The sequence below is a fragment of the Balaenoptera ricei genome, chromosome 3 (genome assembly GCF_028023285.1).
Source record: "Balaenoptera ricei isolate mBalRic1 chromosome 3, mBalRic1.hap2, whole genome shotgun sequence".
NCBI classification, from domain to species: domain Eukaryota; kingdom Metazoa; phylum Chordata; class Mammalia; order Artiodactyla; family Balaenopteridae; genus Balaenoptera; species Balaenoptera ricei.
Window position 1 is genome coordinate 100,162,826 of NC_082641.1, and position 26,533 is coordinate 100,189,358.

Consider the following 26,533-nt stretch of genomic DNA (forward strand, 5'->3'; position numbering starts at 1 on the left):
CACCCACCCCACACCAAGGTGGGTCTCTGTGGATTGCAGACCAGTTTCCAAGAACCTTAATAAGAACTGAAAACCTTTCACTTTCTACCCCATGTCCTCTCCTTTTTTATTTGCTGTGGTCTCTGTGGCTGAGAACTATTTCTGGAGCAGTGCAGGCTAACAGCCAAGCCTTAGTGTGCTTCTTTCTTCAGGTTTCACCTAAGTAGATCTCAATATCATGCTGGCCTCGGGAATAGAGGCTCCTTAGAATACTTTGCTGCCTTCCCACCTGCCTTTAATGGTAACTAGAAATAGATTTAATGATCTCCAGGTGCATCTATAACCATCCTCAAACAATCTGGATTTCAATTATTCAGCTTACTGTGGCCAGGGACCAGGACTCACCTTTCTTAGGGAACTGTAAGTTCTACTTACTCCCTATTTCCTCTCCCTTTGGGCTCTTTACTGCCCTTCCTGTCCCCTGCCCCTCACCATCAAATCAGGAGAATCTTTGGCTGTTATGGTATCATTGTAGGAAATCTATCTCTAACTCTCTTTTTTCAAATCCATTCAGACTCAGGTTTTTGCCTTTAGAATCCCAAATGGCTTTTTTTGCTCTAAAATTATTTTCATTGAGCAATGAATGTCTCACAATGTGTGCATGAATGGTGAAAAGGCCACCGTCTTATAAAAGAAAAGGAAAAAAAAAGGTTAAAAGATGGAAACTTCTGCTGATATTTCAAAATATTGTGCTGCCATATACATATTGACATAAATACCGACTGAACAAGGTGTTTTGGTGTAGATGCTATCTTTTATTATCTTTAAGTAGAAACCCACTTAGAAGATATAAAAGCCCATACTTTACTTTTTATTTGAGGTTCCTTAACCTCAAATAAAATGGAAGTTGATTTGGGTGGAGATTAAACATAATAAATACTTTCCTACCCATAAATGAGTTCCATTTAAAATAAATATTTTTAATCAAATCATCCCATTATACACTTGAAATATCGTACAGTTTTATCTCTCAATTATACCTCAGTTATGCTGAAAAATATGATTTGTTTTTCAGGAGCACTTTTGTATTGGTGAATGTAAATTATGATTTAAATGTGGCACAGTGACTGTTATGTGTTGTTTGAAATACAGGCAGGGGATAAGCACGTACTTCATAGAGTTTACAAAATGCAAATGGGTATGGTCTCAGGTGGTCTTGGCCTGCAGCGGCTTGAAGCAGGATTTGAAGCCAGAGATTGAAGTCAGGCCACAGCAGTGAGAGCACTGAATCCTAGCCACTAGACCACCAGGGACCAGTGGCCAGTGACAAGGCCTTGGTAGTCATCTTCCAGAGCAGATGGAATGTTGTTGTAATTAGAGACCAGGGTGACTGTTAATGGCAGGTGGCATGTCATATATATCATGACATTTGGATAGTAAAAACAAAGATGTTTCTAATAAAATTTTCATATCAAAGCTCTAAAAGCAGACACTCTCATTTGAATAACTTTATAACATGTTTCTGGGTGACCAGTAGCAGAAAGTTATTTTGCAGTAGTTAACAGTTTTCCTGTTACAGTCAGCAGAGTCCCTACTGACTAATAAAAACATGCCAAGTTCTTTGAGGTTATTTTGGTAAGTTATTTAAGTTCCCTCAGCCTGAATTTGTTTATTCATTAAATGTATATAGGACCTGGCTCTGTAAGCACACAGTAATCACCTGTTTCTCAACAAGTAAGTGCACAGCTACCTTATTAATAGGTAGGGTTTTTTTTTAATAAATTTATTTATTAATTTATTTATTTTTGGCTGTGTTGGGTCTTTGTTGCTGTGCACAGGCTTTCGCTAGTTGCGGCGAGCAGGGGCTACTCTTCATCGTGGTGCATGGGCTTCTCATTACGGTGGTTTCTCATCACGGAGCATGGGCTCTAGGCGCACAGGCTTCAGTAGTTGTGGCATGCAAGTTCAGTAGTTGTGGCTTGTGGGCTCTAGAGCGCAGACTCAGTAGTCTAGGCACATGGGCTTAGTTGCTTCATGGCATGTGAGATCTTCCTGGACCAGGGATCAAACCTGTGTCCCCTGCATTGGCAGGCGGATTCTTAACCACTGCACCACCAGGGAAGTACCAATAGGTAGGTATTTAAAAGATAAAGTGAGATAAAATGACATCATGTAAGCAAAGGTTACATCATGCACTTGGCATTCATTAAGCACTAACCACTTGAGCTTCTTTCTCTCTTTTTCACAAAGCGTCTTCACATCGAATACCTTATTTAGACCAGACAATTTCCAGTTTTTATTTAGGGTACATGTTACCTTCATTTTCCAACAAAACACTGAGATTCAGAGAAACTAATTGGCTTTCCAATGTCCATGTGGCAAGTTCATATCTGAACCTTGAGTAAATATTCAGATCTTCAAGGTTGTTTCAGGGCCTAACTTCCAGCCCTGTTTCCACTATTATCCATCTGCTTCCACTTTGGGGGTCTGGTTTTCTCCTCTATAAATTGAAGGAGTTGAAGTTGTTGGGTATGGTATCAACTAATATATGGCACAATCAACCACATAATCTCAGTATCCCACAGCAATATTCATTTACCAGTTCACAGATCTGTAGGTCACCTGAAGGTCTCCTGTTCTAGGCTGGGTACATCCCTGGCTGGCTCAGCCCTGTAGGTCTCTAATCCTCCTCCTCAGCTAGCCCAGGCTTACTCGCCTGCTCTGACAGATGTGAAAGAGAGCAGGCACAATAACACAAACTATTTTCTGTTAACAGTCCATTAACCCAAGCAGATCATGTGGCAAACCCGAAAGCAAGGGGTAGGGAAGTATCTTCTGTCTCTTTCCTGGGAGAAGGTACTGCCAAGTCATATGTAATGGATGTGGATAAGGGAAGGGTAAAGAACTGAGGACATTAATGCTGTGTACTTCAACTGCTAAGATTGCTTTTAGCTCTAGCATGTTGTGATTTTCCTCCAGTTTGTTTACTCTTTCCTCATTTACTTTCTTAATGTTTTAAAAGTTGCCTAAGGCAAATAGGATTTCGCGGAGGGGCAGAAAACTCAGGTCATCTTGCCATTCTGTGTTTTTTTATATGTTAATCTTGCCGCTTCCTGAACATACTGTTCCAGAAGGCGATATTAAAGGACAATCTCATAGGAGGTTGGAGCACTACATTCTCTTCATTGTAAATATGCTTTCAGGGTTCACACAGATGCAGGCCTTTTGTTTAAACAGAAAAGAATGAAATAATTAATCCTTTCTAGATGCAGAATATAGGGATTTTGATCTGAAAAGAGTGTGGAAAGGTTATGGGGGGGGGGAAGGAGATGTGGGGAAAGGTGCAGGCTCATTTCCGTCGATCACTGCAGACTTCTGCTCAGATCCATAGGGATTGCCATATTCAGTCCCAAAGTTCAGCCTCCTTTCTTTTCACTCAGCATCTGTCATCAATCTGTCTATCTTCTGAAGATACATTTCCTCCCTATTTCTAACTATTCTATCTTTGAGCTTTTGTTTATTTTTTATATTTTTTAAAAGTATAGAAATACAGTGTACTCTTCAAAAACCTTTGAGCAATGCAGAAATACATATGGGAGAGTATTAAATTTATTCTTTGATGTTAGAAATAGTCACTTGGGCTTATTTACTCTTAAGGAAATTTACTGACAACCTACGTAGGGAAACAGATGAAAAATAGCAAATATTGGAAAGGCATAAATATTTAAGATTTCAATGTTGGGAGTTGGAGGAAGCGAAGGGGTCACTAGCTTGAGCCTATGCTGTATTCATCCCAGCATTCAGGCATGTCTGGAAAACTAGTGGTTTAGGGCAGGTATTTATCAATTTATGTGGGAGAATGAGGAGACTTCTAATAAAGAATTAATTATAAGACAAGCTAACTGAAGCAGTTAGGTCAGTGATATAGAGAAAGTATTACGATTATAGTAAAGTAATTTCTCTCACATTAGCTTCCTGCCCAACATGACAAAATCATAAGATGGTAGACTTGTAGGAAAAAAGAAGAGCAAGAACTAAAGAGACTTAGAGTTTAAGGCATCAGTGAATTTGTAGAATTTGTGTGGGGAAATTCAGTAGCAGGTGGAGTCACTGGCTTTTGTGTAGAAATCAGTACCTGAACCTTACATGTATAGCTGCAATGTGGCCATTGGCATCTCAGGAGCTGGGGTCACCATCCATACTCACAGTACTTACAATGCTTGAGGAGCGTAGGGGTGATCCTGACACAGCACTGTCACCAGTGTTTGAAACTACCAGCACTAATTGTGACTTGAGAAAAGCATCCCCTGTATCAGTAGTCACCAGCAAGTGAAACTTTGAGGTGGATCAAATTAATGATTTCTGCCAGTTGATAAATTGAAGGGAGGGCCCATTGAGGGAGGAGCTAAAACTGTCTTTGTAGGGCTCCCAGCTACTTGGAAATCTGTGAGTAAGGGATAAGAAGACACGATAAATCTCTTTTTATTGCTTTAACCTTAGTGGGAAAATGGTAGGTTGTATCTGAATGGACCCAAGTAGAAATTAGGATTGCACTGGGTGGTTCTCACTTCCCCTGTTCTTAGAGAGGACAATGGTGATAAAAAAAATTCAACTTTTCTATCTTCACAGAGCTTATTATGCAATGCCAGAACAAAATCTTAAAATAGAGCAATTTGACATACCTCCAAGGAGAATGATAAACTTCAATTTGGATGCCAGAGTCAAACAGGGAATAGATTAGGATGAAGGAATGACAAATAATATCACTCTTTTCCTATTCAGCATGTGGACAGGCTAATTCGCAAGATGGAAAATTTTTACTTGATGAGACCATGGGGAAGACTTCTCTGAAAATGATTATATGTTTTCATTCTGGATTGCTGGGGAAATAAGCCAGCTGGAACAAGTCCACTCAACTCTTTCTAGTGGAAGGGCTGTATCCAAAAGTTTCCATGGTAATAGTGACCTTCATTTCTTTGCAAGAAGATTGCAACTTCTTATAGAACCCATTGTTTTCAGGTGTTAGTCAGCTATCATTCCCATAAAGCTCCTGTAAAAACCAAGCACTAAAATCTTGGTGTCTGTGCAGTTTGTGTATCCTTTAACTGATAAGCAAAAATGAAAAGTATTGGAGGATTGGGGTCCCTTCACTGAAACAGAAACACACACTTTGTTCCAGCAAATCTCCCAGACCCCAGCACTGTTCTTTGTGGAATAATTGGAAGATAGAGGATGATTACCTTCTCTTATAAGCTCTATAGCTTTGTACATTTCCCCTTTTCCCAGTTAAGTCATTTCTTAATCCGTACTGTAGGACTTATGGAATTTGTCCCAAGTCCTAGTGTAAGACAAATGGTCACCAAAAGCAGCAGCATCTTGCACAATATTGAGAAAAGATCCCTAGTAAGGTAGTCATCATTGCTAGGCTACCTGTTAGCCATTTCTCTGGCTTTTTGTGTTAAAAGACTTCTTAGTGTGTTTGGATGGTGATGTGTCCATCACCAGGGAATGAGCTGTATTAGTCTGTGCCAACCATAGCAATTCCATGCTCCTTTGCCAACAGTCATGGAATCTCATGGTAGCTAAAGAGGAGTCTCACTGGAGTGCTTTTTATTAAGGTTTATCTCATGAATAAAACAAAGGATGGTATAAGATAAAGGCCCTATATGACATCATCTACTTCCTTCCTGCTTTGTGTGCTGTTAAGAATATGATGGTTGGTACTACACCAGCTATGCTTTGCTCAGAAAACCTATCACTAACACCTGATAATGGTAAAATAGAAACTGGAAAGAATCTAGGTTCCAATTGTTCAACCACTAAACCAAAGTTTATTGTGGACTTCTTTTTTTTATATGGAATAAAGAAACATGATTCTTGCTTAAACCACCTTAGTCAAATATCCGTTAACCTGTAACTGAGAGACTCTAACTGAAATAACTGCCTTACAACAAAGATGACCCACCCAGTGACTACAGTTTTAGAAAAAAGATTACTGTATAGGAGCCTTTATCCCATATTTAGGAATTGGATTTGAAAATTTGGAGTAGAGAAAAAAGAGAAAGTGAGGAATTTAGAGCAATTGTGAAGGTTTATTTTTCCCCAAATAGTTTTGAAAATAATAAAGGAAGTGATAGTGAGTCAAGTGGTACCTTATTATTTCCTTCTTGCCTCTGTTATAAGAGAAATAGCTGAAGCATTTTATTTTATTTATATTTTGGGGGGCCTGATTCATAATTTAATAGGTATGCTGGTCTGGGTCCCTTATTTCTGCTGCTCACGGGCCCGCTGCTCTGGGGTCAGGGTTTTCTGCTCAAAGGCATGGATGTGCAGGAGCTCTTCTGCTAGGCAAGTGTTCACAAGCCAGTGTCTCTGAAGCAGCGGCTTCCCCTCGAACTTGGCTGACACCACGAAGACTCGGAAGCTGGACACGCAACGTGGGAGTCGTGTCCTCCACTTCCACGGGCTCCGCCTCCAGGTCCCACTGCAGCTTCTCCGGGAGGTACTCAATGCTGAGTTCCATCGCGGCAGCCCGGGGTGGGGGGAGTGCAGCCCAGCTCGGACTTCTGCCACACTGCTTCCACCCTTACTAGCTGAGGCATTTTAAAAAAATTCATGCTTTATAATCTGGAATTGCATTTATACCAGAGGAGTGATTCAGCAATGCAAAGGGCAATGGGTATGAGTTAGATGGGTCTTGTGTTTATAGTATCACCGGGCTAAAATCAAGTTGTCAGCCGGTGATGTGATCTCTTTAGAAGCTAGAGGTCCTCCTACAAGATGAGTCAGATATTGGCAGAATTCATTTCCTTGTGGTTGTAGGGCTGAGGTTCGCATTTTCTTCCTGGCTGACAGCTGGAGGTTGCAGTCAACTCCAAGAGGTCACCTACTTATTATCCTTGCACAACATAGCAATTTACTTTTTCAAAGCCAACAGAAGTACAACTCTGTGACATCTATACCCTCTTTTAAGAGCTTGCCCACTTACTTAGGATAATATCCCCTTTGATTAAATCAAAATCAGCTGATTAGGGCACTTAATTACATCTGTAAAATATGATCATTTTACCATATAATGGAACCTAATTATGGGAATGCATCGTGTTTATAGGTCTCACGCACATTCACCCAGAAAACCATATAGGGCATGTACAGAATGAACCAGAAATCTTGGAGACCATCTTAGAATTCTGTCTACCACAATGTTGTCTTTATTATGTAGCTGAAGAAACTGAGGCTCAGAGAATTAAGTAATTTGCTCAAGTTACATAATCAGTAAACGCAGGACTATGATTAGAACTTCAGTCTCTCTGATTCTCAAGCCTATATTCTTTCTGTTTGTAGCTTCTGCTGAAGGAATTTATAAACATCTAGCTGAACTTTTATAAAGAAACATTTCCTATAATTATCAATTCCATTAATAAATCCAGAAATAAAACATGTCAATATTCTTTTTATTTAACATATTGTCTTTTTTATCTTTATTTTACATAGATCTATTTTTAGGCTTTTATAGTTTTCTTTATGAATTAATTATTTTAATGCAATTTTTAACAGAAGTTAGCTTTCTCAATTGTGAATTCTAATGACAATGGACTTTCAAAAGCCTATGTCTCATACTTTAAGTATTATATAATTGATTAACCTTCAATATAAGATTTATTCTCAATTTTTAAGAAAAGTTGACTATATTTGTCCAAATGAGAAGCAAGGTAATTAACAGTGATTATCAAACAGGCCTAGATTGAAATTACAGTGTTATAACTTACTAATTATGTTGTCTTGCCAGGTAAGTTACTTTTCTGGCCTAATTTCTTCTAATTTGTTTATTTTTGGCCCTAAGAATTTATTAGGGTCAAAAATAAACAATGTTAGATACTAAAGTGGTAAGGACAGATTTTAATCAGCAATAGGGAAATAGGGAAGAGACTAGTGTGAATTGAACCCAACTTTGATTTGTACAGAGGTGACCCAGCATTCTAAAGGGAGAATGAGGGAATAAGGAGGGAGGTGGGCAGGGTTCAGTAGAGCCAGGGAAGTGTAAAATTACAAAAAGCAGTAAGCGGGGGTAGGGGGTGGGGGGGGTGGCGGCGGGGCGGGCGGGGGTGGTCTATATGAAACCAGTATGGTTTTGCTAACCAGAGTTTATAGAAGTTAGGCTCCTATCCTCCCATGGAGACTGGGAGACAGGGGCCCTATCTTCAGGTATTGGCTGGAACAAACTAAATTCTGTTGGCAGCTTTGAGTTTTTGCAGGCATGAACTATTAGTGGAACCAGGATCATCCTAAGGATGTGGCCTTGAGCTGTTAGAAACTCTGCTGGTATTCAAGTCTTTATAGATCAAGGTTGAGGTCTAGTTGAGAAAGGGGTCAGAGGAGCCTAGCTAGAGTTTGTTCAAGGAGAGAATAATGTACCTAAATGTCTGACACAGATAAGCTACCTCAAATATTAGCTATTTTAAATCACACTTGCCAGTTTTACTTTATCAGCAATTAAATTTTATTTTGTAATTTTAAGGTTTGTTTGCAATTATAAGCAATTAAAATTTCAATTAAAAGCAATTTTAAGTTTTAATTTTATTAGCAAGACACAGTACAAAAGAAGACTTTACTACAGTAAGGACACATAAAATATAAAAACAAAAACACACTAGGCCAATTAACAAATATTTTTCTGCTTCCGAGTTGAAAAGAAAAGATAAAAATAAATTAATTTAATAGATACTTCCCAAGTATAGCTTTCTTACTCCACAAGCCTTTATAATTGTGATGACTATAATAGTAATTCTTTCCATTACCATTTTATTAGTGGTATTCATTTTGATTGATTTGTATTTTTTTTATTCATAAAATCTTCCAGTTGCTCTGCTGCTTTTTAAAATGACTGTTCTTTTTGAAATAGTTGGTACCTTAAATAGGCCAATCTTTACAGAATTAAAAGCCCTGTATGTTTTAAGAAAAATGCCATCATTTTAATGCAGCAAAGGGAAAAAAAAAATCATTGAATTCTGGTCTCAAAAACAACATGTGATGATGAGCAGTGCTGGGCAGATCATTGCATTCCTCCTCTTGCACTCTATCACAAAATAGTAACTTGCCAGGAGGCTGTGGCAGTTATTAATGTTTCATTTTGTTCCTAGATCCAAATTAAACCCCTGAAAAATATAAAACTATGAAGCTAAAGTTGAAATTCAAACATATAATCATGTAATATATTTTTAGCATTATTTTAATACTTGCTTTAATATCTTAAACACAAGGAAAACTCTTCAAGAATGAATTTGTACCTTTTCAATAAAATCATATGATGTAATAGAATCATGCTATTACAGAATACATCATCCATTTATTTTTCTGGAGGGACTTTGGGTCATCTAGCTGAACTTCTCTTTTTACAGATGAAGAAACTGAAGGGAGCAAAGGTTAAGTGCTTTACTTAAGGCCAGCCAGCCTCTCTGAGCTACGTTTTGTAGTTCCCAGTCCCCTCCTGTTCTTGCCCTACCTACTGGGTTACCTATCACTCGCTCTTCTTCTTTTTCTTACCTGATTTTTTTGTTTGTTTGTTTGTTTCTCCATCTTAGCTTTTTTCCTTTGTGTTTTCTGAGGAAAGAAACCAACAATGTTTACTACAGTAAACATTTTAGACTGCAAGAATTTAAAATGCAGAGGAAATGCCTCGAGCCATAGAGCCCAGGGTATTGAGCAAGTCACATTGCAGAAGTGCATTTTCTGTAGAAGGTCTAAGCATAAATGCTAGAAAACAGTGCTTGCATTAAATGTGAAAAGTAAGTCAAATCACAATGCTTTTGAGCCCCTCACAGTTCTTCCGGTTTCTGAACTCTTTCCAATTCTTCTTCCACAGGACAACCAATTGGCTTTCAAATGTAATATATTGAGGATATACTATTTTAAAAATCTTAACAGACTTCCAATGTTTCTTATACATAAAACAAAAGAAAACAAAAACAAACCTCACAAACTCATTCACTGAGCACTGAAGTCCTTTCGGGTTACTATCTTTATTTTCAGGCTTGTCTCACATCTTTGGCTTTCTCAGTTTCACAGTAAAGCCACCAGTTTCCTTGCCATTCCCTGGCAGCTGTTCCCTTCTCCAAAGGGAACTTTGTATATTTTCCTTTTTTACTTGCTGAGATCTTATTTATCTGTTCATCCTTTAGCTTTCATTTTATTGAATTTGGATTGAGTTCTTTCTTTGACCTTCCTCCCTTCTCCAATGATTTTTTAAAAAATCTACCTATTATTTTCTAGTTATGATTATCCTTAATTTTTTCTTTTGCTTTTTTCAAAATTGCTAGTATGAAAGTTGAAATACAAAATAGTATTTATAACATATGATTCAGTATAAAGAATAAAAATACAAACACCCTTTTATTCACTATCTACCTTAAGGAAAAAAGAAACACAGAAAATAATCCAAAACGTTGAGGTTTCTAAGGGTTCATTCCAGATCCCATCCTACTCCTCTACTCACAGTGATAAAAATTCACTAAGTGTATTAACTAATACTTTTTGAAACATCTACCACATAGGGTTGTATCTCTAAACAGAATATTCTTTGGTTTTGCACGGTTTTGAAGTTCACAAAAACAGAATCATATTGTGTCTTCTTTTTTTTTTTTTATCGTTATATAGATGTTTTCATTTATTGTATACATATTAGGTACACAGTTTAAAAGGAATAAAAACCCTACTCTCTAGAACATAAGACAATAAATAGAACAAAGATTGGCACTATTATACAAATGGAATTAATGAACATAAATAAGTATGTGATTTTCAACCACATTCATATTATGCAGTTTTAAAACTATCTAATCTTTTACAATGACTAAATCCTTATTTGAAACTGTAGAGTTGGTAAAGGATGTATGCCATTTAAGTATTAGACTTAACAAAACAATTAATTAATTAATAAGTAGAGACTTAAAACAATTTTACTGGTGGTATTTATTGTGGGGAGCAGAGACCTACTTATTGTGTATGACTATCATGTTTTAGGAAACATGATGAAGTTTTTATATTACAAGGAAGAAATCAATTTTAAGTATTAGTTATTTTAGAAATACTACCTAAGCTAGGATGACATTTATGAAATATTATATATTCCTTCTCTAACTCCCTTCTATTAGTCTATAAACTATATCAAACAAAGCAATAGAAGTTAAAATTTTTAACATTTAAATAGTCAAGTTAGAAAAGGAACTAAAGAAAGGAACTCAGATTTAAAGTTCTGAATGCCCACTAGGTGTGGCATATTTTCTTTCTTCCAACAAAGTATCTTCTCTTAGAAATGGAGTATTTAGTTAACTATTCCTCTCGCGGACCTCCACTACAATAAAAAAAGAAGCCAAGAGACCACAGATGCAGACTCACTGGCATTGCTGGAGAGTGACAATGAAGAACCAGGGGCAGAATCCCAGGGACACAGGAGAGCACAGCAGTCTGGGCTACTAGAATTGGGTGACAAAGCAAGCTAACTCTGTCTTCACAAAATTTACCTGTGTTAGAGAAAAAGTCAGTCTATTGAGATCCACAATGTAGGATTAGCTTTCCGACGCACAGAAGGCAACACCTGCTTTAGAGTGGACATTAGTAAGAGCGCTGACTGCTGTGAATACTTAGGTACTTGGCAACTCCTGACCTAAGGGACATGCAAAGCCACAGCAAACAAACCAACCAAATGCCCTTGGAATAATACAACCCCACTGCTATCAGAGCTTCACTTCTCTTCTGTCGTGTCAGTCTCTGAGTACATGTGGCACACAAAAGCGTCAGTTTCACTTCCCAACTCTGTTAACTGTTCCCTTGAAGACACACAAGGATGATGGTCTTTTAACGTATCTGGCAATTTAGAAGTCTTCTCTTGAAGACGTCGAGAACGTCTAACTGGTGTGAGAAACTTTAGCTCTTTAAATGCAGAATTTGTTTCGTTAAACTGCATCTTCTTTTTCACACTTTGCAAGTATGGAGTAGTAGACACATTATATTTAATTAAGCAACCCGACCTAGTTTCTGTATTGGGGGTTTTAATATCACTGTTTGGATCTTTTGTTTTGTCATCTTGCTCTTTTTCACAACCTTGAAATACCACATTCCTAGGATGCTTATTTTCTATGTCTGGTTTTTCTGACCCCAGGTTAAGACTTATATCGTCAATGGTGGCTTCTTGGATTTGTTCCTTGGTTGCACAAGCCTCCTCAATATTTTCTCCAAATTTAACTTTTTTCTTGACTCTTCATTGTCAGAATGTCAACAATTGCATGTCGCATCTCGTCAGTAGGCTGAGCTCCTGCCAGAATGACCTTCTCATAGATTGCAAAAACATTTTCAATAGACTTGTAAGTGGTTCAGTATGCGCAAGGCATATCCAATATTTAACAAGTGTTTTGGCATCTGGAATATTTTTAATCAGGTCATTCAGTGTAACTAATACTTATTCTTTTGGACATCCCTCATTAATCAGGTGTAGGCATTCAGAAAATGTCTTGTTTACTTTTTCAGTAAACAATCATTGTTCATCTTCTTCTGCCATGGTAGTCCAGAAGGACCCAACTAGTTTTTCATTTTGTGCTTCGGGCTCAGGCTGGGTAACCACTGAGCTCAGAGGCCTTTTCATTACTCTTCCTTTGCTAGCTTTCCACTCACTCAGATGAGCCTTTCTCTCCTCTGCAGTTTCTCTGGGCTGAGTCCATCTACTATCAATAGCTGTTTTCACCATGGTATGTCTGCGGTGGTCAATGCTTTTTGACTTTTCTATCAGTTTAGTATTAGAAGACAAAGCAGGCCTGGCTACCATTTCAGATGTCATGCTTCTTGATAGTGTCTTCTTTTTATGTCCTGAGAAGAAATGGTTTTGATAATAGACGAAAGTATATTTAACTGTAATAATTCTTTCTCTCGAGGCCCTTTCCGAACTGTAACACTGGCAGACTGATGCCTTGTTTCATGGCATCCTGGTTATTACTGTGGTGACTGCTAATAGAAGTTCATACGAGTTGACTGCTCTGAGATGTAGTGCTCACAAATTTAGTGGCAGTCGTCATATGTGAGGCTCTATCACTTTTCACTGGTACACTGCTGGTGTCTACAGGCTGAGACTTTGTGGCTTTAGAGACAGTAGCTGAAAGTTTCTTCATTGTTGCAGAACTCTCATCTTTGACTTGTAGAGGTTTTCTAAAGGAATTAATCTTAGACTGAACAATTTGGCTATGATAAGATCCAAGCACAGGTTTCTTGGGCATGTTAGCACCTTGCTTTGGTTTTTCTGTAGTCATTTGTTTCTTTTACTGTTGTTTTTAAGGTGAAATGCTTGGCTTAACATCATATGTTGACTTTGGGGGTCATCTTTAATTGGTAACAACGGCAGAGTTTATTATCCTCAAAATTAGGTGTATCAATTGCTGTAGTTGAATTGGTTAATTCATTAGAAGGTTTTAAAGGAATACAGTTTTTTTCCATTGTTATATTATTCTTGATCCCTGTAGGTCTGCCGACATTCTCTTTATCAACCATTTTTGCCTTAAGTTTCAGAATTTTTGTCTATTCTTGGATCTGGCCTTCAGATGTCTTCACTCTCTGGTCTCTACCACTGGATAATATCTGATTTTCCTGTTTGTATGCAAAAAGTTTTTCTTTTTAACAGATGCTCCTTGAGTTTTTGTCTTCTTTGCTCTCTGAATGCAGACTGGGCCCTCTGACTCAGGGGCAGCTGCAGGTCCTGGGGCACGGCTGGGGTGCTCATCACAGCTCCAGGCAGGGGAACGCATCTCCAGCTCGACTGCCGCAGACTCCCTCAAGCCAGCGCGGCTGCACACTGCCCATATTGTATCTTCTAACTTGCTTTTTTTCTCTCACCATTCTGTTCCTGAGATTCATCCACTTTGATGTTAAGGCATGATTTATTTATATCAATACTGTATATTATTGTAGCATATGACTATACCACAAGTTATTTATCCATTCTCCAGCTGATATTTTTATGTGGAGTAAATACCACAAATGATCTCATTCTATGTCTGTGTCCAATCTCCTCTGACCTGATATTGAACTTGATACAAAAATTATATGATCATCTTAATAGATACAGGGAAAGCATTTGACAAAATTCAACATCCAGTCGTAATAAAAACTCTTAACAAGTTAGGCATAGAAGGGACGTATCTTAACATAATAAAAGCTGTCTATAACAAGCCCACAGTTAACGTCATACTCAGTGGTGAAAGGTTGAAAATTTTTCCCCTAAGGTAGGGAAACCACTCTCACCACTCTTATTAAACATAATATTGGAAGTCCTAGCTAAAGCAATCAGGCAAGAAAAAAATAAAAAATAAAAGTATCAGAATTGGAAAGGAAGAAATAGAATTGTCTCTATTTGCAGATGGCATGATTTTATAGATAAAAAATCCTAAAGACTCAACCAAAAAAACTGTTAGATCTAATCAATGAATTCAGTAAATTTTCAGGATACAAAATAACATATAAAAATCAGTAGCATTTCTATACACAAACAACAAAAAGACAGTTTTTTCAATAAACGATGCTGGGATAATTGGATATTCATATATAAAAGAGTGAAACTGGACCCATATCTTACACCACTCACAAAAATTAACTTGAAATGGATTAAAGACTTTAATGTAAGACCTGAAACTATAAAACTTTTAGAAGAAAATATAGGAATAAAGCTCATTGACATGGGTCTTCACAGTAATGTTTTTGAATGTGATACTTAAAGCACAAGCAACAAAATCAAAAATAAACTAGTGAGACTACATCAAACTAGAAAGCTTCTGCACAGCAAATCATCAACAAAGTGAAAAGACAACCTATGGAATGGGAAAAAATATATGTAAACCATATATCTGATTAGAGAATAATACCCCAAATATATAAAGAACTCATACAAATCAGTAGCAAATTAACCAAACAATTAAAAAATGGGCAAAGAACCTGAATAGACATTTCTCCAAAGAAGATATAAGAAAGGCCAACAGGCACATGGAAAAATGCTCAACATTACTAATAAGTAAGGAAATGCATATTAAAATCACAATAAGACATCACCTCACACTTGTTAGAATAGCCATCATATAAAAGAAAAGAGATAACAAGTGCTGGTATGGATGAGGAGAAAAGGGTTTGGTGGGATTGTAAATTGGTATAGCCACTGCAAAACAATATGGATGATCCTCAAAAAATTAAAAATAGAATTGTCATATTATCCAGCAATTCCACTTCTGAGAATATATATGAAGAAAATAAACACTCTAACTCAAAAGATATCTTTCTTCCCATATTCATAGCAGCATTATTTACAATAGCCAAGAGATGGAAACAACCTAAGGTGTACATCTATAGATAAAATGAATAAAGAAGTTTGCATTTCTCTAATAATTAGTGACATTGAGCATCTTTTCATGTGATTGTTGGCCATCTGTATGTCTTCTTTGTCTATTTAGGTCTTCTGCCAATTTTTTGATTTTTAAAAAATTTTATTAAGCTGTATGAACTGTTTATATAGTTTGAAAATTAATCACTTGTCAGTAGCATCATTTGCAAATATTTTCTCCCATTCTGTGGGTTGTCTTTTCATTTTGTTTATGGTTTCCTTTGTTGTGGAAAAGCTTTTAAGTTTAATTAGGTCCCATTTGTTTATTTTTGTTTTTGTTTCCATTACTCTAGGAGAGGGATCCAAAAAAGTATTGATGTGATTTATGTCAAAGAGTGTTCTGCCTGTGTTTTCCTCTAGGACTTTTGTAGTATCTGGTCTTTCATTTAGGTCTTTAATCCATTTTGAGTTTATTTTTGTGTATGGTGTCAGGGAGGGTTCTAATTTCATTCTTTTACATATAGCTGTCCAGTTTTCCCAGCACCACTTATTGAAGAGACTATCTTTTCTCCATTGTATATTCTTGCCTTTTTTTTCATAGATTAATTGACCATAAGTTCATGGTTTTATTTCTGGGCTTTCTATCCTGGTCCATTGATTTATATGTCTCCTTTTGTGCCAGTACCATACTGTTTTGATGATTGTAGCTTTATAGTATAGTCTGAAGCCAGGGTGCCTGACTCCTCCAGCTCCGTTTTTCTTTCTCAAGATTGCTTTGGCTATTCAGATTCTTTTGTGTTTCCATACAAAATTAAAATTATTTATTAAAATTATTTATTATATAAATATAAACATTATTAATTATATTATATTATATATAAATATATTATTTATATATAATATATATAAATTTATATATATATAATATATATAAATTTAAATATGATATATAATATAATATATATATTATAATATAGTATAATATAAATATATATAAATTTATAAATAAATTTATATAAATAAACATAAATATATATAAATATAAATATATTAATAATAAATAATAATAAATATAAATATATATAAATTTATATATATATAAAATATAAATATATATAAATTATTATAAAATAATAAATATTATTATATTATTATATATTATTATATATTACATATATTATAATATATATTATAATATATATTATATATATTATATGTATTATATATATAATATATTATATATATAATATATATAATATATTATATATATAATATATATAATTATTATATATATAATATATATAATTATTATATATATAATTATTATTATATATTATTATTATATATATTATATATATTTATTATATTATAATAATATATATTAATAATATATATTATAATATAATAATATATATATTATAATATAATATAATATAAATATATATATGATATATATAAATTTATAAATAAATTTATAAATTTATAAATAAATTTATAAATTTATATAAATAAATACAAATATATATAAATATAAATATATTAATAATAAATAATAATATATATAAATATATATAAATTTATATATAAATTTATATTTATTATATATAACTTTATATATAACTTTATATATAATATATATATTTATATTTATATATTATATAAATATATTATTAATTATATTATATTATATAATATAAATATAAATATATTATTATTATTTATTAAAATTATTATTTCCATACAAAATTTAAATTATTTGTTCTAGTTCTATGAAAAATGTCATTGTTAATCTGATAGGGATTACATTGAATCTGTAGATTGCTTTTGGTAGTATAGTCATTTTGACAATATTGATTCTTCTAATCCAAGAACATGGTATTTCTCTCCATCTGTTTGTGTCATCTTTGATTTCTTTCATCAGTATCTTATAGTTTTTTGAGTACAGGTCTTTTGCCTCTTTAGGTAGGTTTATTCCTAGGTATTTTATTCTTTTTGATACAATGGTTACTGGGATTGTTTCCTTAATTACTCTTTCTGATCTTTTGTTGTTAGTGTATGGGAATGCAAGAGATTTCTTTATTAATTTTGTATCCTGCAACTTTACCAAATTCATTGATGAGCTCTAGTAGTTTTCTGGTAACATCTTTGAAAGTTGCTATGAGAGTCGAACTTAAATGTTCTCACCATAACAATTGCAATCACAAAATGGTAGTCTTGTGAGTTGAAGGGTGTGCTAACTAACCTTATTGTGGTAACATTTTGCTATATATATGTAAATATATATATATATATATATTTATATGTATGTATGAAATCATCTCATTGTATACCTTAAACTTACATAATATTTTAAGTCAATTATACCTCAATAAACCTGGAAAGAACATATGTAAAAGAACATATGTATTCTAGATATTTGCTATTTGCTTGTCCTTTTTCTGCCTTTCATCCTCTACAAACTCATATTTCAAATTTAGGATCAGCTTAAGTTTCCCCCAGTGAGTTCACTCTAAAAGCATCAGAGTGGTGTGTAAGTGTTACTCGTTTCACAGAGGAAATGGGGGAGAAAATTATATATCGACTTAAAAATTGTATGAGACATTTTACTTTCCCTGTATTCCTTTTTGCCTCTGCTGTTCCCAGGCACTTCCTTATGTTAGCTCAGTTTCTACACAGTGCCCAGCAACATGGTCCGTCTCCATTTCTTCCCAGAATGCCTTTCTGACCTCTTTCTCTGTTAGGCTACTCTGATCCAGTTCCTGCCTTCCAAATTGCATAACCACACAAAGTTCCATTTCTTTTTCTTCCTTTAGTTTCACTTTGGAAATGCATCGATTCAGGTCTTTTTTTTGCACATACTTTAATTGCATGAACTTTAATTGAAGAATATTCATGTCCATTCTAAGAAAATGCCAACCCTAAAAAAGAAAATCCTGAACACAGTACTTTTAGTTTAGTTTTTTTTTAATTGAAATGGAACAAATTGAAAGGAAAAAAAATTGTTCCAGATGTTTGAAGAAAGCATATGTGATTTTGTTGACTACAGTAGAGAAAATCTCAGCAGATGCAGTGAAATAAGAAAATTTATGTTTTCTTTATAAATACTTCTGAAAGGTAGCATGTAGTCATAATGAATGACTTCAAAGATATGTGCTTAAACATTAAGACTAATTCGGTATTATCAAAAGCAGCATGGCCACATATTCCCAATAGTATTTAACAGTAAGGTAGAAAATTCACAGAAAATACACATCTGACAGACTCACATACCATGCCCATAAACAGAGACACAGACCCAAACACACACATACATACATGCTCCACACCCCATACAATTACTTCCTTTCAACCATACTACATTGTCTCAGCTCACTCGGTTTTCTTTTTCTATCAACCCCAGTTATTTTTGAACAATTTCTATAATTCTTGCCAATATTTTCCTCTCACAGAAAGGCTCACAGGATTGACTGTGGTGTCCTGTCCTGGCTTCACTCTCTTCCTGGGTCTCGCAGGTTATCTGTGGCAAGAGTATTAATCTAACAGCCACGAGCCTTTTCACTGTGTAGTTGCATCTTTCGTGCCAGAGGCACAGGCTCTTCTTCTCAGGCAGAATCATGAGTGTGGCCTGAGCTATTATTTGCATGTGATAATTGTCCATTTTATTTCTGTTACATTAAAAAATAGATTCAAGTCAAGGATGTTTTCATTCCGTGTTTAAATATTTGTTCACTTATATCCAAGTATCCAAGTATATTCACTGTCTTTTTTTTTTTTTTAAGCATACAATGGTATAACCTGTAACAATGGCACACATAAAACTCTAACTATATGTTATTGCCTTAACTAAAATATACCCAGAATAAAGACACTACCAGCAATTTACAGGATTATAAGAATGAACTTAGTGAAGACAGAATGAACTGTGTGCACATTTACACGAGCATAGCACTCATCGTTTTGCAGCCTCTAGGAAACTGGTTGGGAAGAGAGCAAACACTTTCTAGGTATTAAAAGTTAATTCAAATTGAATCAGCTTCTCCAGAAGTATGAGGTGTTCACATTGGACTTAATGTTGCTTTTCGCTATTTCAATATGAGATATGTCCTCGTATGTGGCTTTACTCCTAGTTCTTTCCAATTGCTATATGTATATAATTATAAATTGGTCACATTCATTTTCTAGAATTTCATATAAATGTATTGCTGGAAAGCCATCTCTCCCAAAACAAGTAACCATTATTTATCTTCCAAATTGTTTTTTAGCAAGGAGCTACTGCAGAAACTTTCCCTCTATAAATACAGAAACAGAAAGTTATTGTTTAGGTGCACCAGGTGTGCTGTATTCTCTTGACCTTATGCTATTACGGAGATACTACAGTTAGATAGTGGAACAATGCAGCTTCCAGTTTGACTAAAACATTTTAAAGAAAAGAGTATTTTTAATGAAGTAGCTCTTAAAAAATTGCCATCCAATTATGGGCAAAATCCTAAGGTAATATTTGTGTTCCACAAAGGAATCTGTGATTAGGCAAATTCCTGAACTAGCATTTGATATTCATCATGTCACTTAATTCTGAGCCACATTCTTACCTCTCAAGTGAGTGAAGATGAAAAGAAACCAAAGTTTTTTTTTTTAATATATCCATTAATAGTTGAATTATACACAAATTGATTTGAATTTGTCTCCTCCTTAAATTATGAGTTTAGTTGAAATTTCTAGGAGCAGAATTGTTGAACATATATAATATTTGCTTGGTCACTACACCTTTTGAAATGTTCTCTGGTGGATATGGGTGCTGGTGTACTGAACTCCTTACCATAGGCAATTTCTGATGTCTTAAGAAATGTTAAACAATTTGTGGGGCAGATGTTATTTCCACATGTGGCTTAGAAAAGCATTGTATTTCTGGCATATGGGCCTATCCTGATTTTAAAGGAGAGGAAGGTTTTTATGATTTTATTTTTATGGACACATTTAATTATATATCAAGGGGATCTACCACACACATTTTCACAGAGGGCATTACACAGTTTTATAGTGTGCCTTCAGCTTCCTAAAAAATTACCAATATCACAATTACAGTAAAATTACTGTGCAATTATAACAACAGCTTCTCTAAACACTATTTGTAGATCTAAAATTGTTTTTATGAGTAATACATAACATTACTATCTCATTTTAGAAATCTATATTGAATAAAGCCCATTTGCCAATACTAAGTTTCATTCGTATAAATTCTCTTTTGAAGAAATACATGTTTAAGTTAAAAATATTCCTCCTGCATTCATAACTATAGGATAAAGCTCATCAATATGAACAAACTCTAAAAATAGACATTTAAATAAAAATAAAGATGAAGTACTGATTTCTACTCTCTTCATTATTATATCTGTTACTGGCTTTATATCCTGAGTTGTGTTCTGGTACTGGTGCTGGGTCAAAAAAGTTCTTACTTCAGTTTAAATACATGTGTATAGCACATGTATTTTTCTTTTCTCTGAATACATTTTGATTGAAAAATAACATAAGAAAAACAAGCCTGCCACTCATATTTGCAAGGCCTGCTACAAAAATACAAACAGAGGCCTACATTTCAAAATCTAAATATTTAAAAGTTACAGATCTAGCTAATAAATTGCTAAATTAAATAGTTATATTCTTCTCTCTCAACAAAAATACCTTTATACTGAATTAAATGAAAACTATATGTAAAGCCTAATTTTATATGACTAAAAGTCATCAAAATGCCAAAGATGACTATATTGAAATATTATTTAACATGTTGATGCTCTAGCCATATTAGTAAAAATTATAAAATGTAAAATTCACACATGTATTATAATATATAACATATTGTATGTAATTTATTTTTCTTGTCTTGTTTGGTGACTACCATTCGATATGCAGAGACCTAATCTTCTTCCATAGTGCACTCCACCTTCTCCATCAGCTTTGCCTGGTATCCCCATGTTCAAAGCTCTTTTGGTCAACATCTCTAGAGAGAGCAAACTTTGTTCTAGAATTCCTTTGGAGTACAAGAAGGGTTAAAATGTTCCAGATTCAGGACTATGAAAATCTTCACCTTTGAACTCTGTTCTGGATGCTTGTCTTTAGAGGTACCCACTGGCTCCAGTTGCTGAGTTCCAAAGTTCTTAACAAATACATAGAACAATGTTCTTAATAAATACATAGAGCAAAGCGTTCTTATGTTTTGATATAAGTTTATTTGTGTTAATTTTAAGTAATCTGCAATTTGTTTTGATTTCATCTTCAGTTGTGAGTTACTTGGAAGAGTTTTGATGTCCATTTGGTTAATTTTCAGTTACATAGAAGCAAAGGCTAGGTGTGGGTTGGTTGTGAAAGTGGTGGAGAGACATGGAGATATTTGTTGTCCGGGTCTCTGGGTGAAATCAAGAGGAGAGTCCACTCTTTCTCAACCACTTGATCTGGTGGAAATATTGCCCATCAGAGCTCCTGACACCCAGTAGCTCTCCCCAAAGCCTTCCAAAGGACTGAATGCAGGAGAGAGACTAGTTCTTTAATTTTCTGTACACATAAGATGTCCTCTGGCACGCACAGGCTGGGAATTCACAGGCAACCACAGAGTCTGTGGTCTTCACCTCAGGATCTAATCCACATTTCATATTTCTCCATCCAAATGGACTAGATAATCTGGCACCTGTATCCTGGAGAATTCATGTCTTCAGATCTACACATATTATCTTCAGAATTTATCAGAAAGATTATTTTAGTTGTATGGGATTGTAGCAAAGAATGGGGAAAAAAATCTATAGCAATGTGTGCTCAGATTGCTATATACAGTGGCAATTGAAATGCATGCCTAATCGAAGAACACAATCTAGGTGAGTTACACATTAGTACAAATTTTATTCTAAAGTCCAGTAGACTTTAAAAACAAAAAATGGCATATTAGCAAGCTTACCACTGAAACCTCCTTGGGAGAGCACTACACTGGAGATACAAAGAGTTTTAGTGACTCCAACAAAGCCAGTTATTTCTTCACCACGGGATCAGATTGCTGTGTTTGTTTCTTTGTTTGTTTTGGTTGACACTATGTTGAAGTCATTAGGTTACTATTTGAACACATGTAGTACAATATATACCTTTATACATGCACAATACGTTAAACCCAGTGAGGTGCTCCTGCTGAGGGGCACAGTGGGATGAAGACTCAGGAGAAACAGAAAATTTGTGTCTCCCCTCTCATGCCTAAGCTTAGGTAAAGAGAGAAAAGTTGTTCCAACTATTGAAATTGATATTTTTAGCTTGCTAGTAACTTTTTGAAACACACAGAGTTGAATTAGTGCCAGTGAAATGTATGTTCAACTTGATGTCACTTTGCTTCCCATGTTTCAAAGAAGGAGATTAAAAAAAATTCTTTCTATCAACTTGTATGTAATAGAAGAAGATATACAAGTGTTGTGGGGTATCATAATGAGACCAGTTGGATACTCATATTTTGGAAAGAATCAAATATTGTTATTCCTGATATTTTGGGAAAACCTGAACCAGATGTATGGTTTTTCGTTGTTGCATTTGTTTTCTTCTTAAAAGAAAAATCAGTACATGTAAAATATATTAGTTCTTACTTTTATTATAACTAACAGAATCCCATGAGATTTGCTTTAATCTTAGTAATTTATTTACGCATTAATTTATCTAAGTATATTTGCTCTTAGCTTTTGGAATATAGCCAGAGAGCTTATGCTTAACATTTTAAGAAAACAGTTACTACTAAACTCAAACAAGTGCAAGTTGTGACTCAGATTACTACCAGAAGTGGAGTAGCAAAAATATCTTTTATATATGTGTGTATGTATGCATATCTGTGATTTTAAAATTAAAAACCATAATTTAAACTCTTTTTCCAACCTCACCATGCACTTTTCTCATAGTTATAATTTTCTGGAAGGGATTGAATCTTAATTGTAGAGTGCAAGTGTAATCCAGGCTAAATATGTTCTTTCTAAATGTATTTATGCACTAAATGGGTTTACTGTTGTACTCTCCGAAGCTTCACTGATAACTCATGATTGAGTATTAATGCTGAAGTAAAGATGCTAAGCTCTTCTACATAATGCCATCCAGAATAAAAATACAACAGACAGAATGAGCAGGGCAAAATAATATGCTTCAAAAACAAATAAGTACTTTTCTACAACTACAAAGCTGAGTAATTAAAATTGAGGTTGCCATCAAGCAGCAAGTATCCTTAACTCTCTGACTATAAATGGAAACAAGGAATCATTATTGATCTGAATACCAAAATCAGAATAAGAACAATTTATAAATCCTTGCAGTTCTGAAAACTTAATTATATGGTAAATATCATTTAATCATATAATTTTATTGCTTAAAGGAATCTGAGTTCCCCCAATCTCCTCATTTTATATATGGGGAGATTGTGAGCCATCAAGATGAATTGACTTGCCCAAAGTCACAGAAACAGTAGTAAAGACCAGAGTTTAATACTCAGGTATCTTAAATCCTGTCTTGTGGTCTTTGAAGTGTACCAAGCAAGGAGTGCAACAAAAGATTGTTTTAGGGCCATGTCTATAGTTAAGGGCAGAGTTTGTCAATAGGCAGACCTGTTTCTGTCTCTTCAGGTTTTGCCACTTAGTAACTCTATGACCATGGTAGTTTCCTCTCTTAGTGTCAATTGTGTACCCTATAATATGGAGATAATTACAGATTTTATCCCAAATGGGTTTTTTGAAGAATAGATGAAATGATTTATGCAAATGCTTAACATGTGATAGACACATGGTAAGTACAGCATAAATATTATTTGTTATTGTTTATTATTGTTTATCATCAGAACATTCTAAAATTTCAATGTGTGCCTTTAAAAATCATTTATCTCTGTGAAAGAACTGAAGTTAAGACATTTAGTTTCTCTCTGCTTTCTTAACCCTGTTGAGATTTCCTATTGATCTGTGTAATTTAGAATGTCCAGTCATAGAGACAGAATTACATGAACAACTAAGTCTTCTCAGTTAAGTGCTTTGAATTAGTCATTAGAATTAAAAATTACCCTTTGTGATATTATGAATTATATTCATATTATTGAACACAAATGAAGGGCAATTATGCATTTTTAGTAAATTTGGCTGTGATCCCTGTCTTTCCTTTCAGCTGCTGTGCAGTTTGTCTTAAGTTTTCCACAGGTCTCTATTCTTCATTCTTATTAATAGTATTCTAGACTGCATGCCTGAATCAACTCAACAACTCCAGTTGGCTCATCCATTCTCAGCTTCTTTCATCTCTTGTTAGTCTGTTTAATACTTTTCTGCCAGCCTTGTCCAAAGAAATGAGTGCAGAGTGAGCCCATGATACTTATTCCAGCATTCAAGGTTTGCCATCCCTTGTACCTTGATGCTTTCATTATACTTTACAACTTAGTTCCCAAACATATAACTTTCACTCCCAACAGCCTTTTATATCACTATCTCCCAAATACTACAGATACGTTTTTATTTTTTGATCTTTTGGTGTTCTCTTTATCTTGCCAAGAATTTACCTTAACCAAGGTTTCCTTGGTGATTATTGTCTAGCATTTGGTTCTATATTGATTGTACTGATATTAAGATGCTTTAATGCCTTTATTGTTTTATAACTTCCACAAATTTTGTGAGCTCCTTAAATGATACAACAGCCAGGAGGCAGCGCAGAATGGGCCTTCAACCAATGTTGTTCAATTAACTTATTGAAAATAAGATAGTAACTTTAGGTATGAAATGTAAAAACTTTTGCAGAGTATAGTGTAGGATGTGAGAGCATATGCTTTTCTAAATGTAACAGAACCTCTTTTCTAAATGAATCCTCAAATTTTCATAAATACCCATTTCCAGATTTGAGTTCACTTCAGGAATCATTTGGTAAGCATTTCAAATCAATTTCAAAGAGATTTTAAGTTTCAAGCCAGCACATTTTCTCTTCTACAAACCCATAGTGTTTTTCTCACTCTATAAAGAGACACATTATATGATTGGAGGGATTTGAAAGCAGATATAGCTGTACTTTAATACTTAGCAAGGGTTAAAAGTTGACCTTGAGCCTTGGAGAAGGTATTGGTAAGATATGGAACGTACACCTTTTCTCTTTACCAACTGTGGAACAAGTGACCTTAATGTTTCCCTAGGATGTTTTGGATTTAACATCTGCTGTGAAAGATGGTGCAATCAAAATGCAGCCTCACTTCTTCCAACCTCTCAGGAGACCCTGCAGGCTGCCATTAAATAGTCATCCAGGTGTTAGTCTTGAACTCAAATGTGCACCAGCCCCTGAAGTCTGAGATGAAATCTGGCTAAGCAGTTCATGAAGAATGTTCTGGATTGTTCTCCTGACATGTGAGCTCTTCACCATATGAATTTGTTTTATTTCTTCTTCTCAAATGTTATTAGCAGGAAGACATAATAGATTTGGTTCAGTAAATTCATTTAAAATATAGAAAATAAATTTTGAATTTTATACTTTTTTTTACACCTCCAAAAGTGATTTTATAACTCAAGAACAGCTAACATAAAATTTGCTGACCCCTTTGAATATAAGGTCCTAGACTGACATGATGTATCATCCTTGGAGGAGTTGCTTGATAAGATATTAAACTAGACTGGAACAGAAAACCTGGGAGCACATTTTTCTCTCATGTCCATTTCATATAAACTGGAGTGTCATTATGCTATTTACATTTTTGTATTCTGTGAAGCCCCTAAAGTTTCCCACAGAAAACATAATATTTGCTAAAGGAATAGATGAAAAGAAAGTTATTTACACATTTATTTTGGTGGAAAACATACATGTTAGAAAACTAGACCTGACTAATCTTTTTATTATTTTGATGACAAGTAAGAAAATAATATTTTAGGAATAAGGAGGTTCACGTATTGGCTAAAAGTTTTAAATTCATTTTATTTAACTTCTAAAATTCCACTTATTGAAATTGGCTTTACATTGAGAGCCTCTCATTACCTATTTACATTGAAAGATGAATTCATATATTCAATTATAACATCATTCAGAAAAGACCATAAATCATATGTATTCTCATAAAGGGATCAACAGATTTTCATAAAGGGATCCTCACATGACCACCACCCAGATCAAGAACGAGCATTACCAGCACACCAGAAACTTCCTGGTACCTTTCCCCATTAATACCGTTCCTTCCTCCTCAAATTAACC

At 34.6% G+C, this 26,533-nt stretch overlaps 1 pseudogene; it reads right to left on the bottom strand.

The window, feature by feature from the left end:
* Positions 1-11,719: 11,719 nt before the first annotated feature.
* LOC132363740 (cytoskeleton-associated protein 2-like) lies at positions 11,720-13,741 on the bottom strand (annotated as a pseudogene).
* Positions 13,742-26,533: the final 12,792 nt, after the last annotated feature.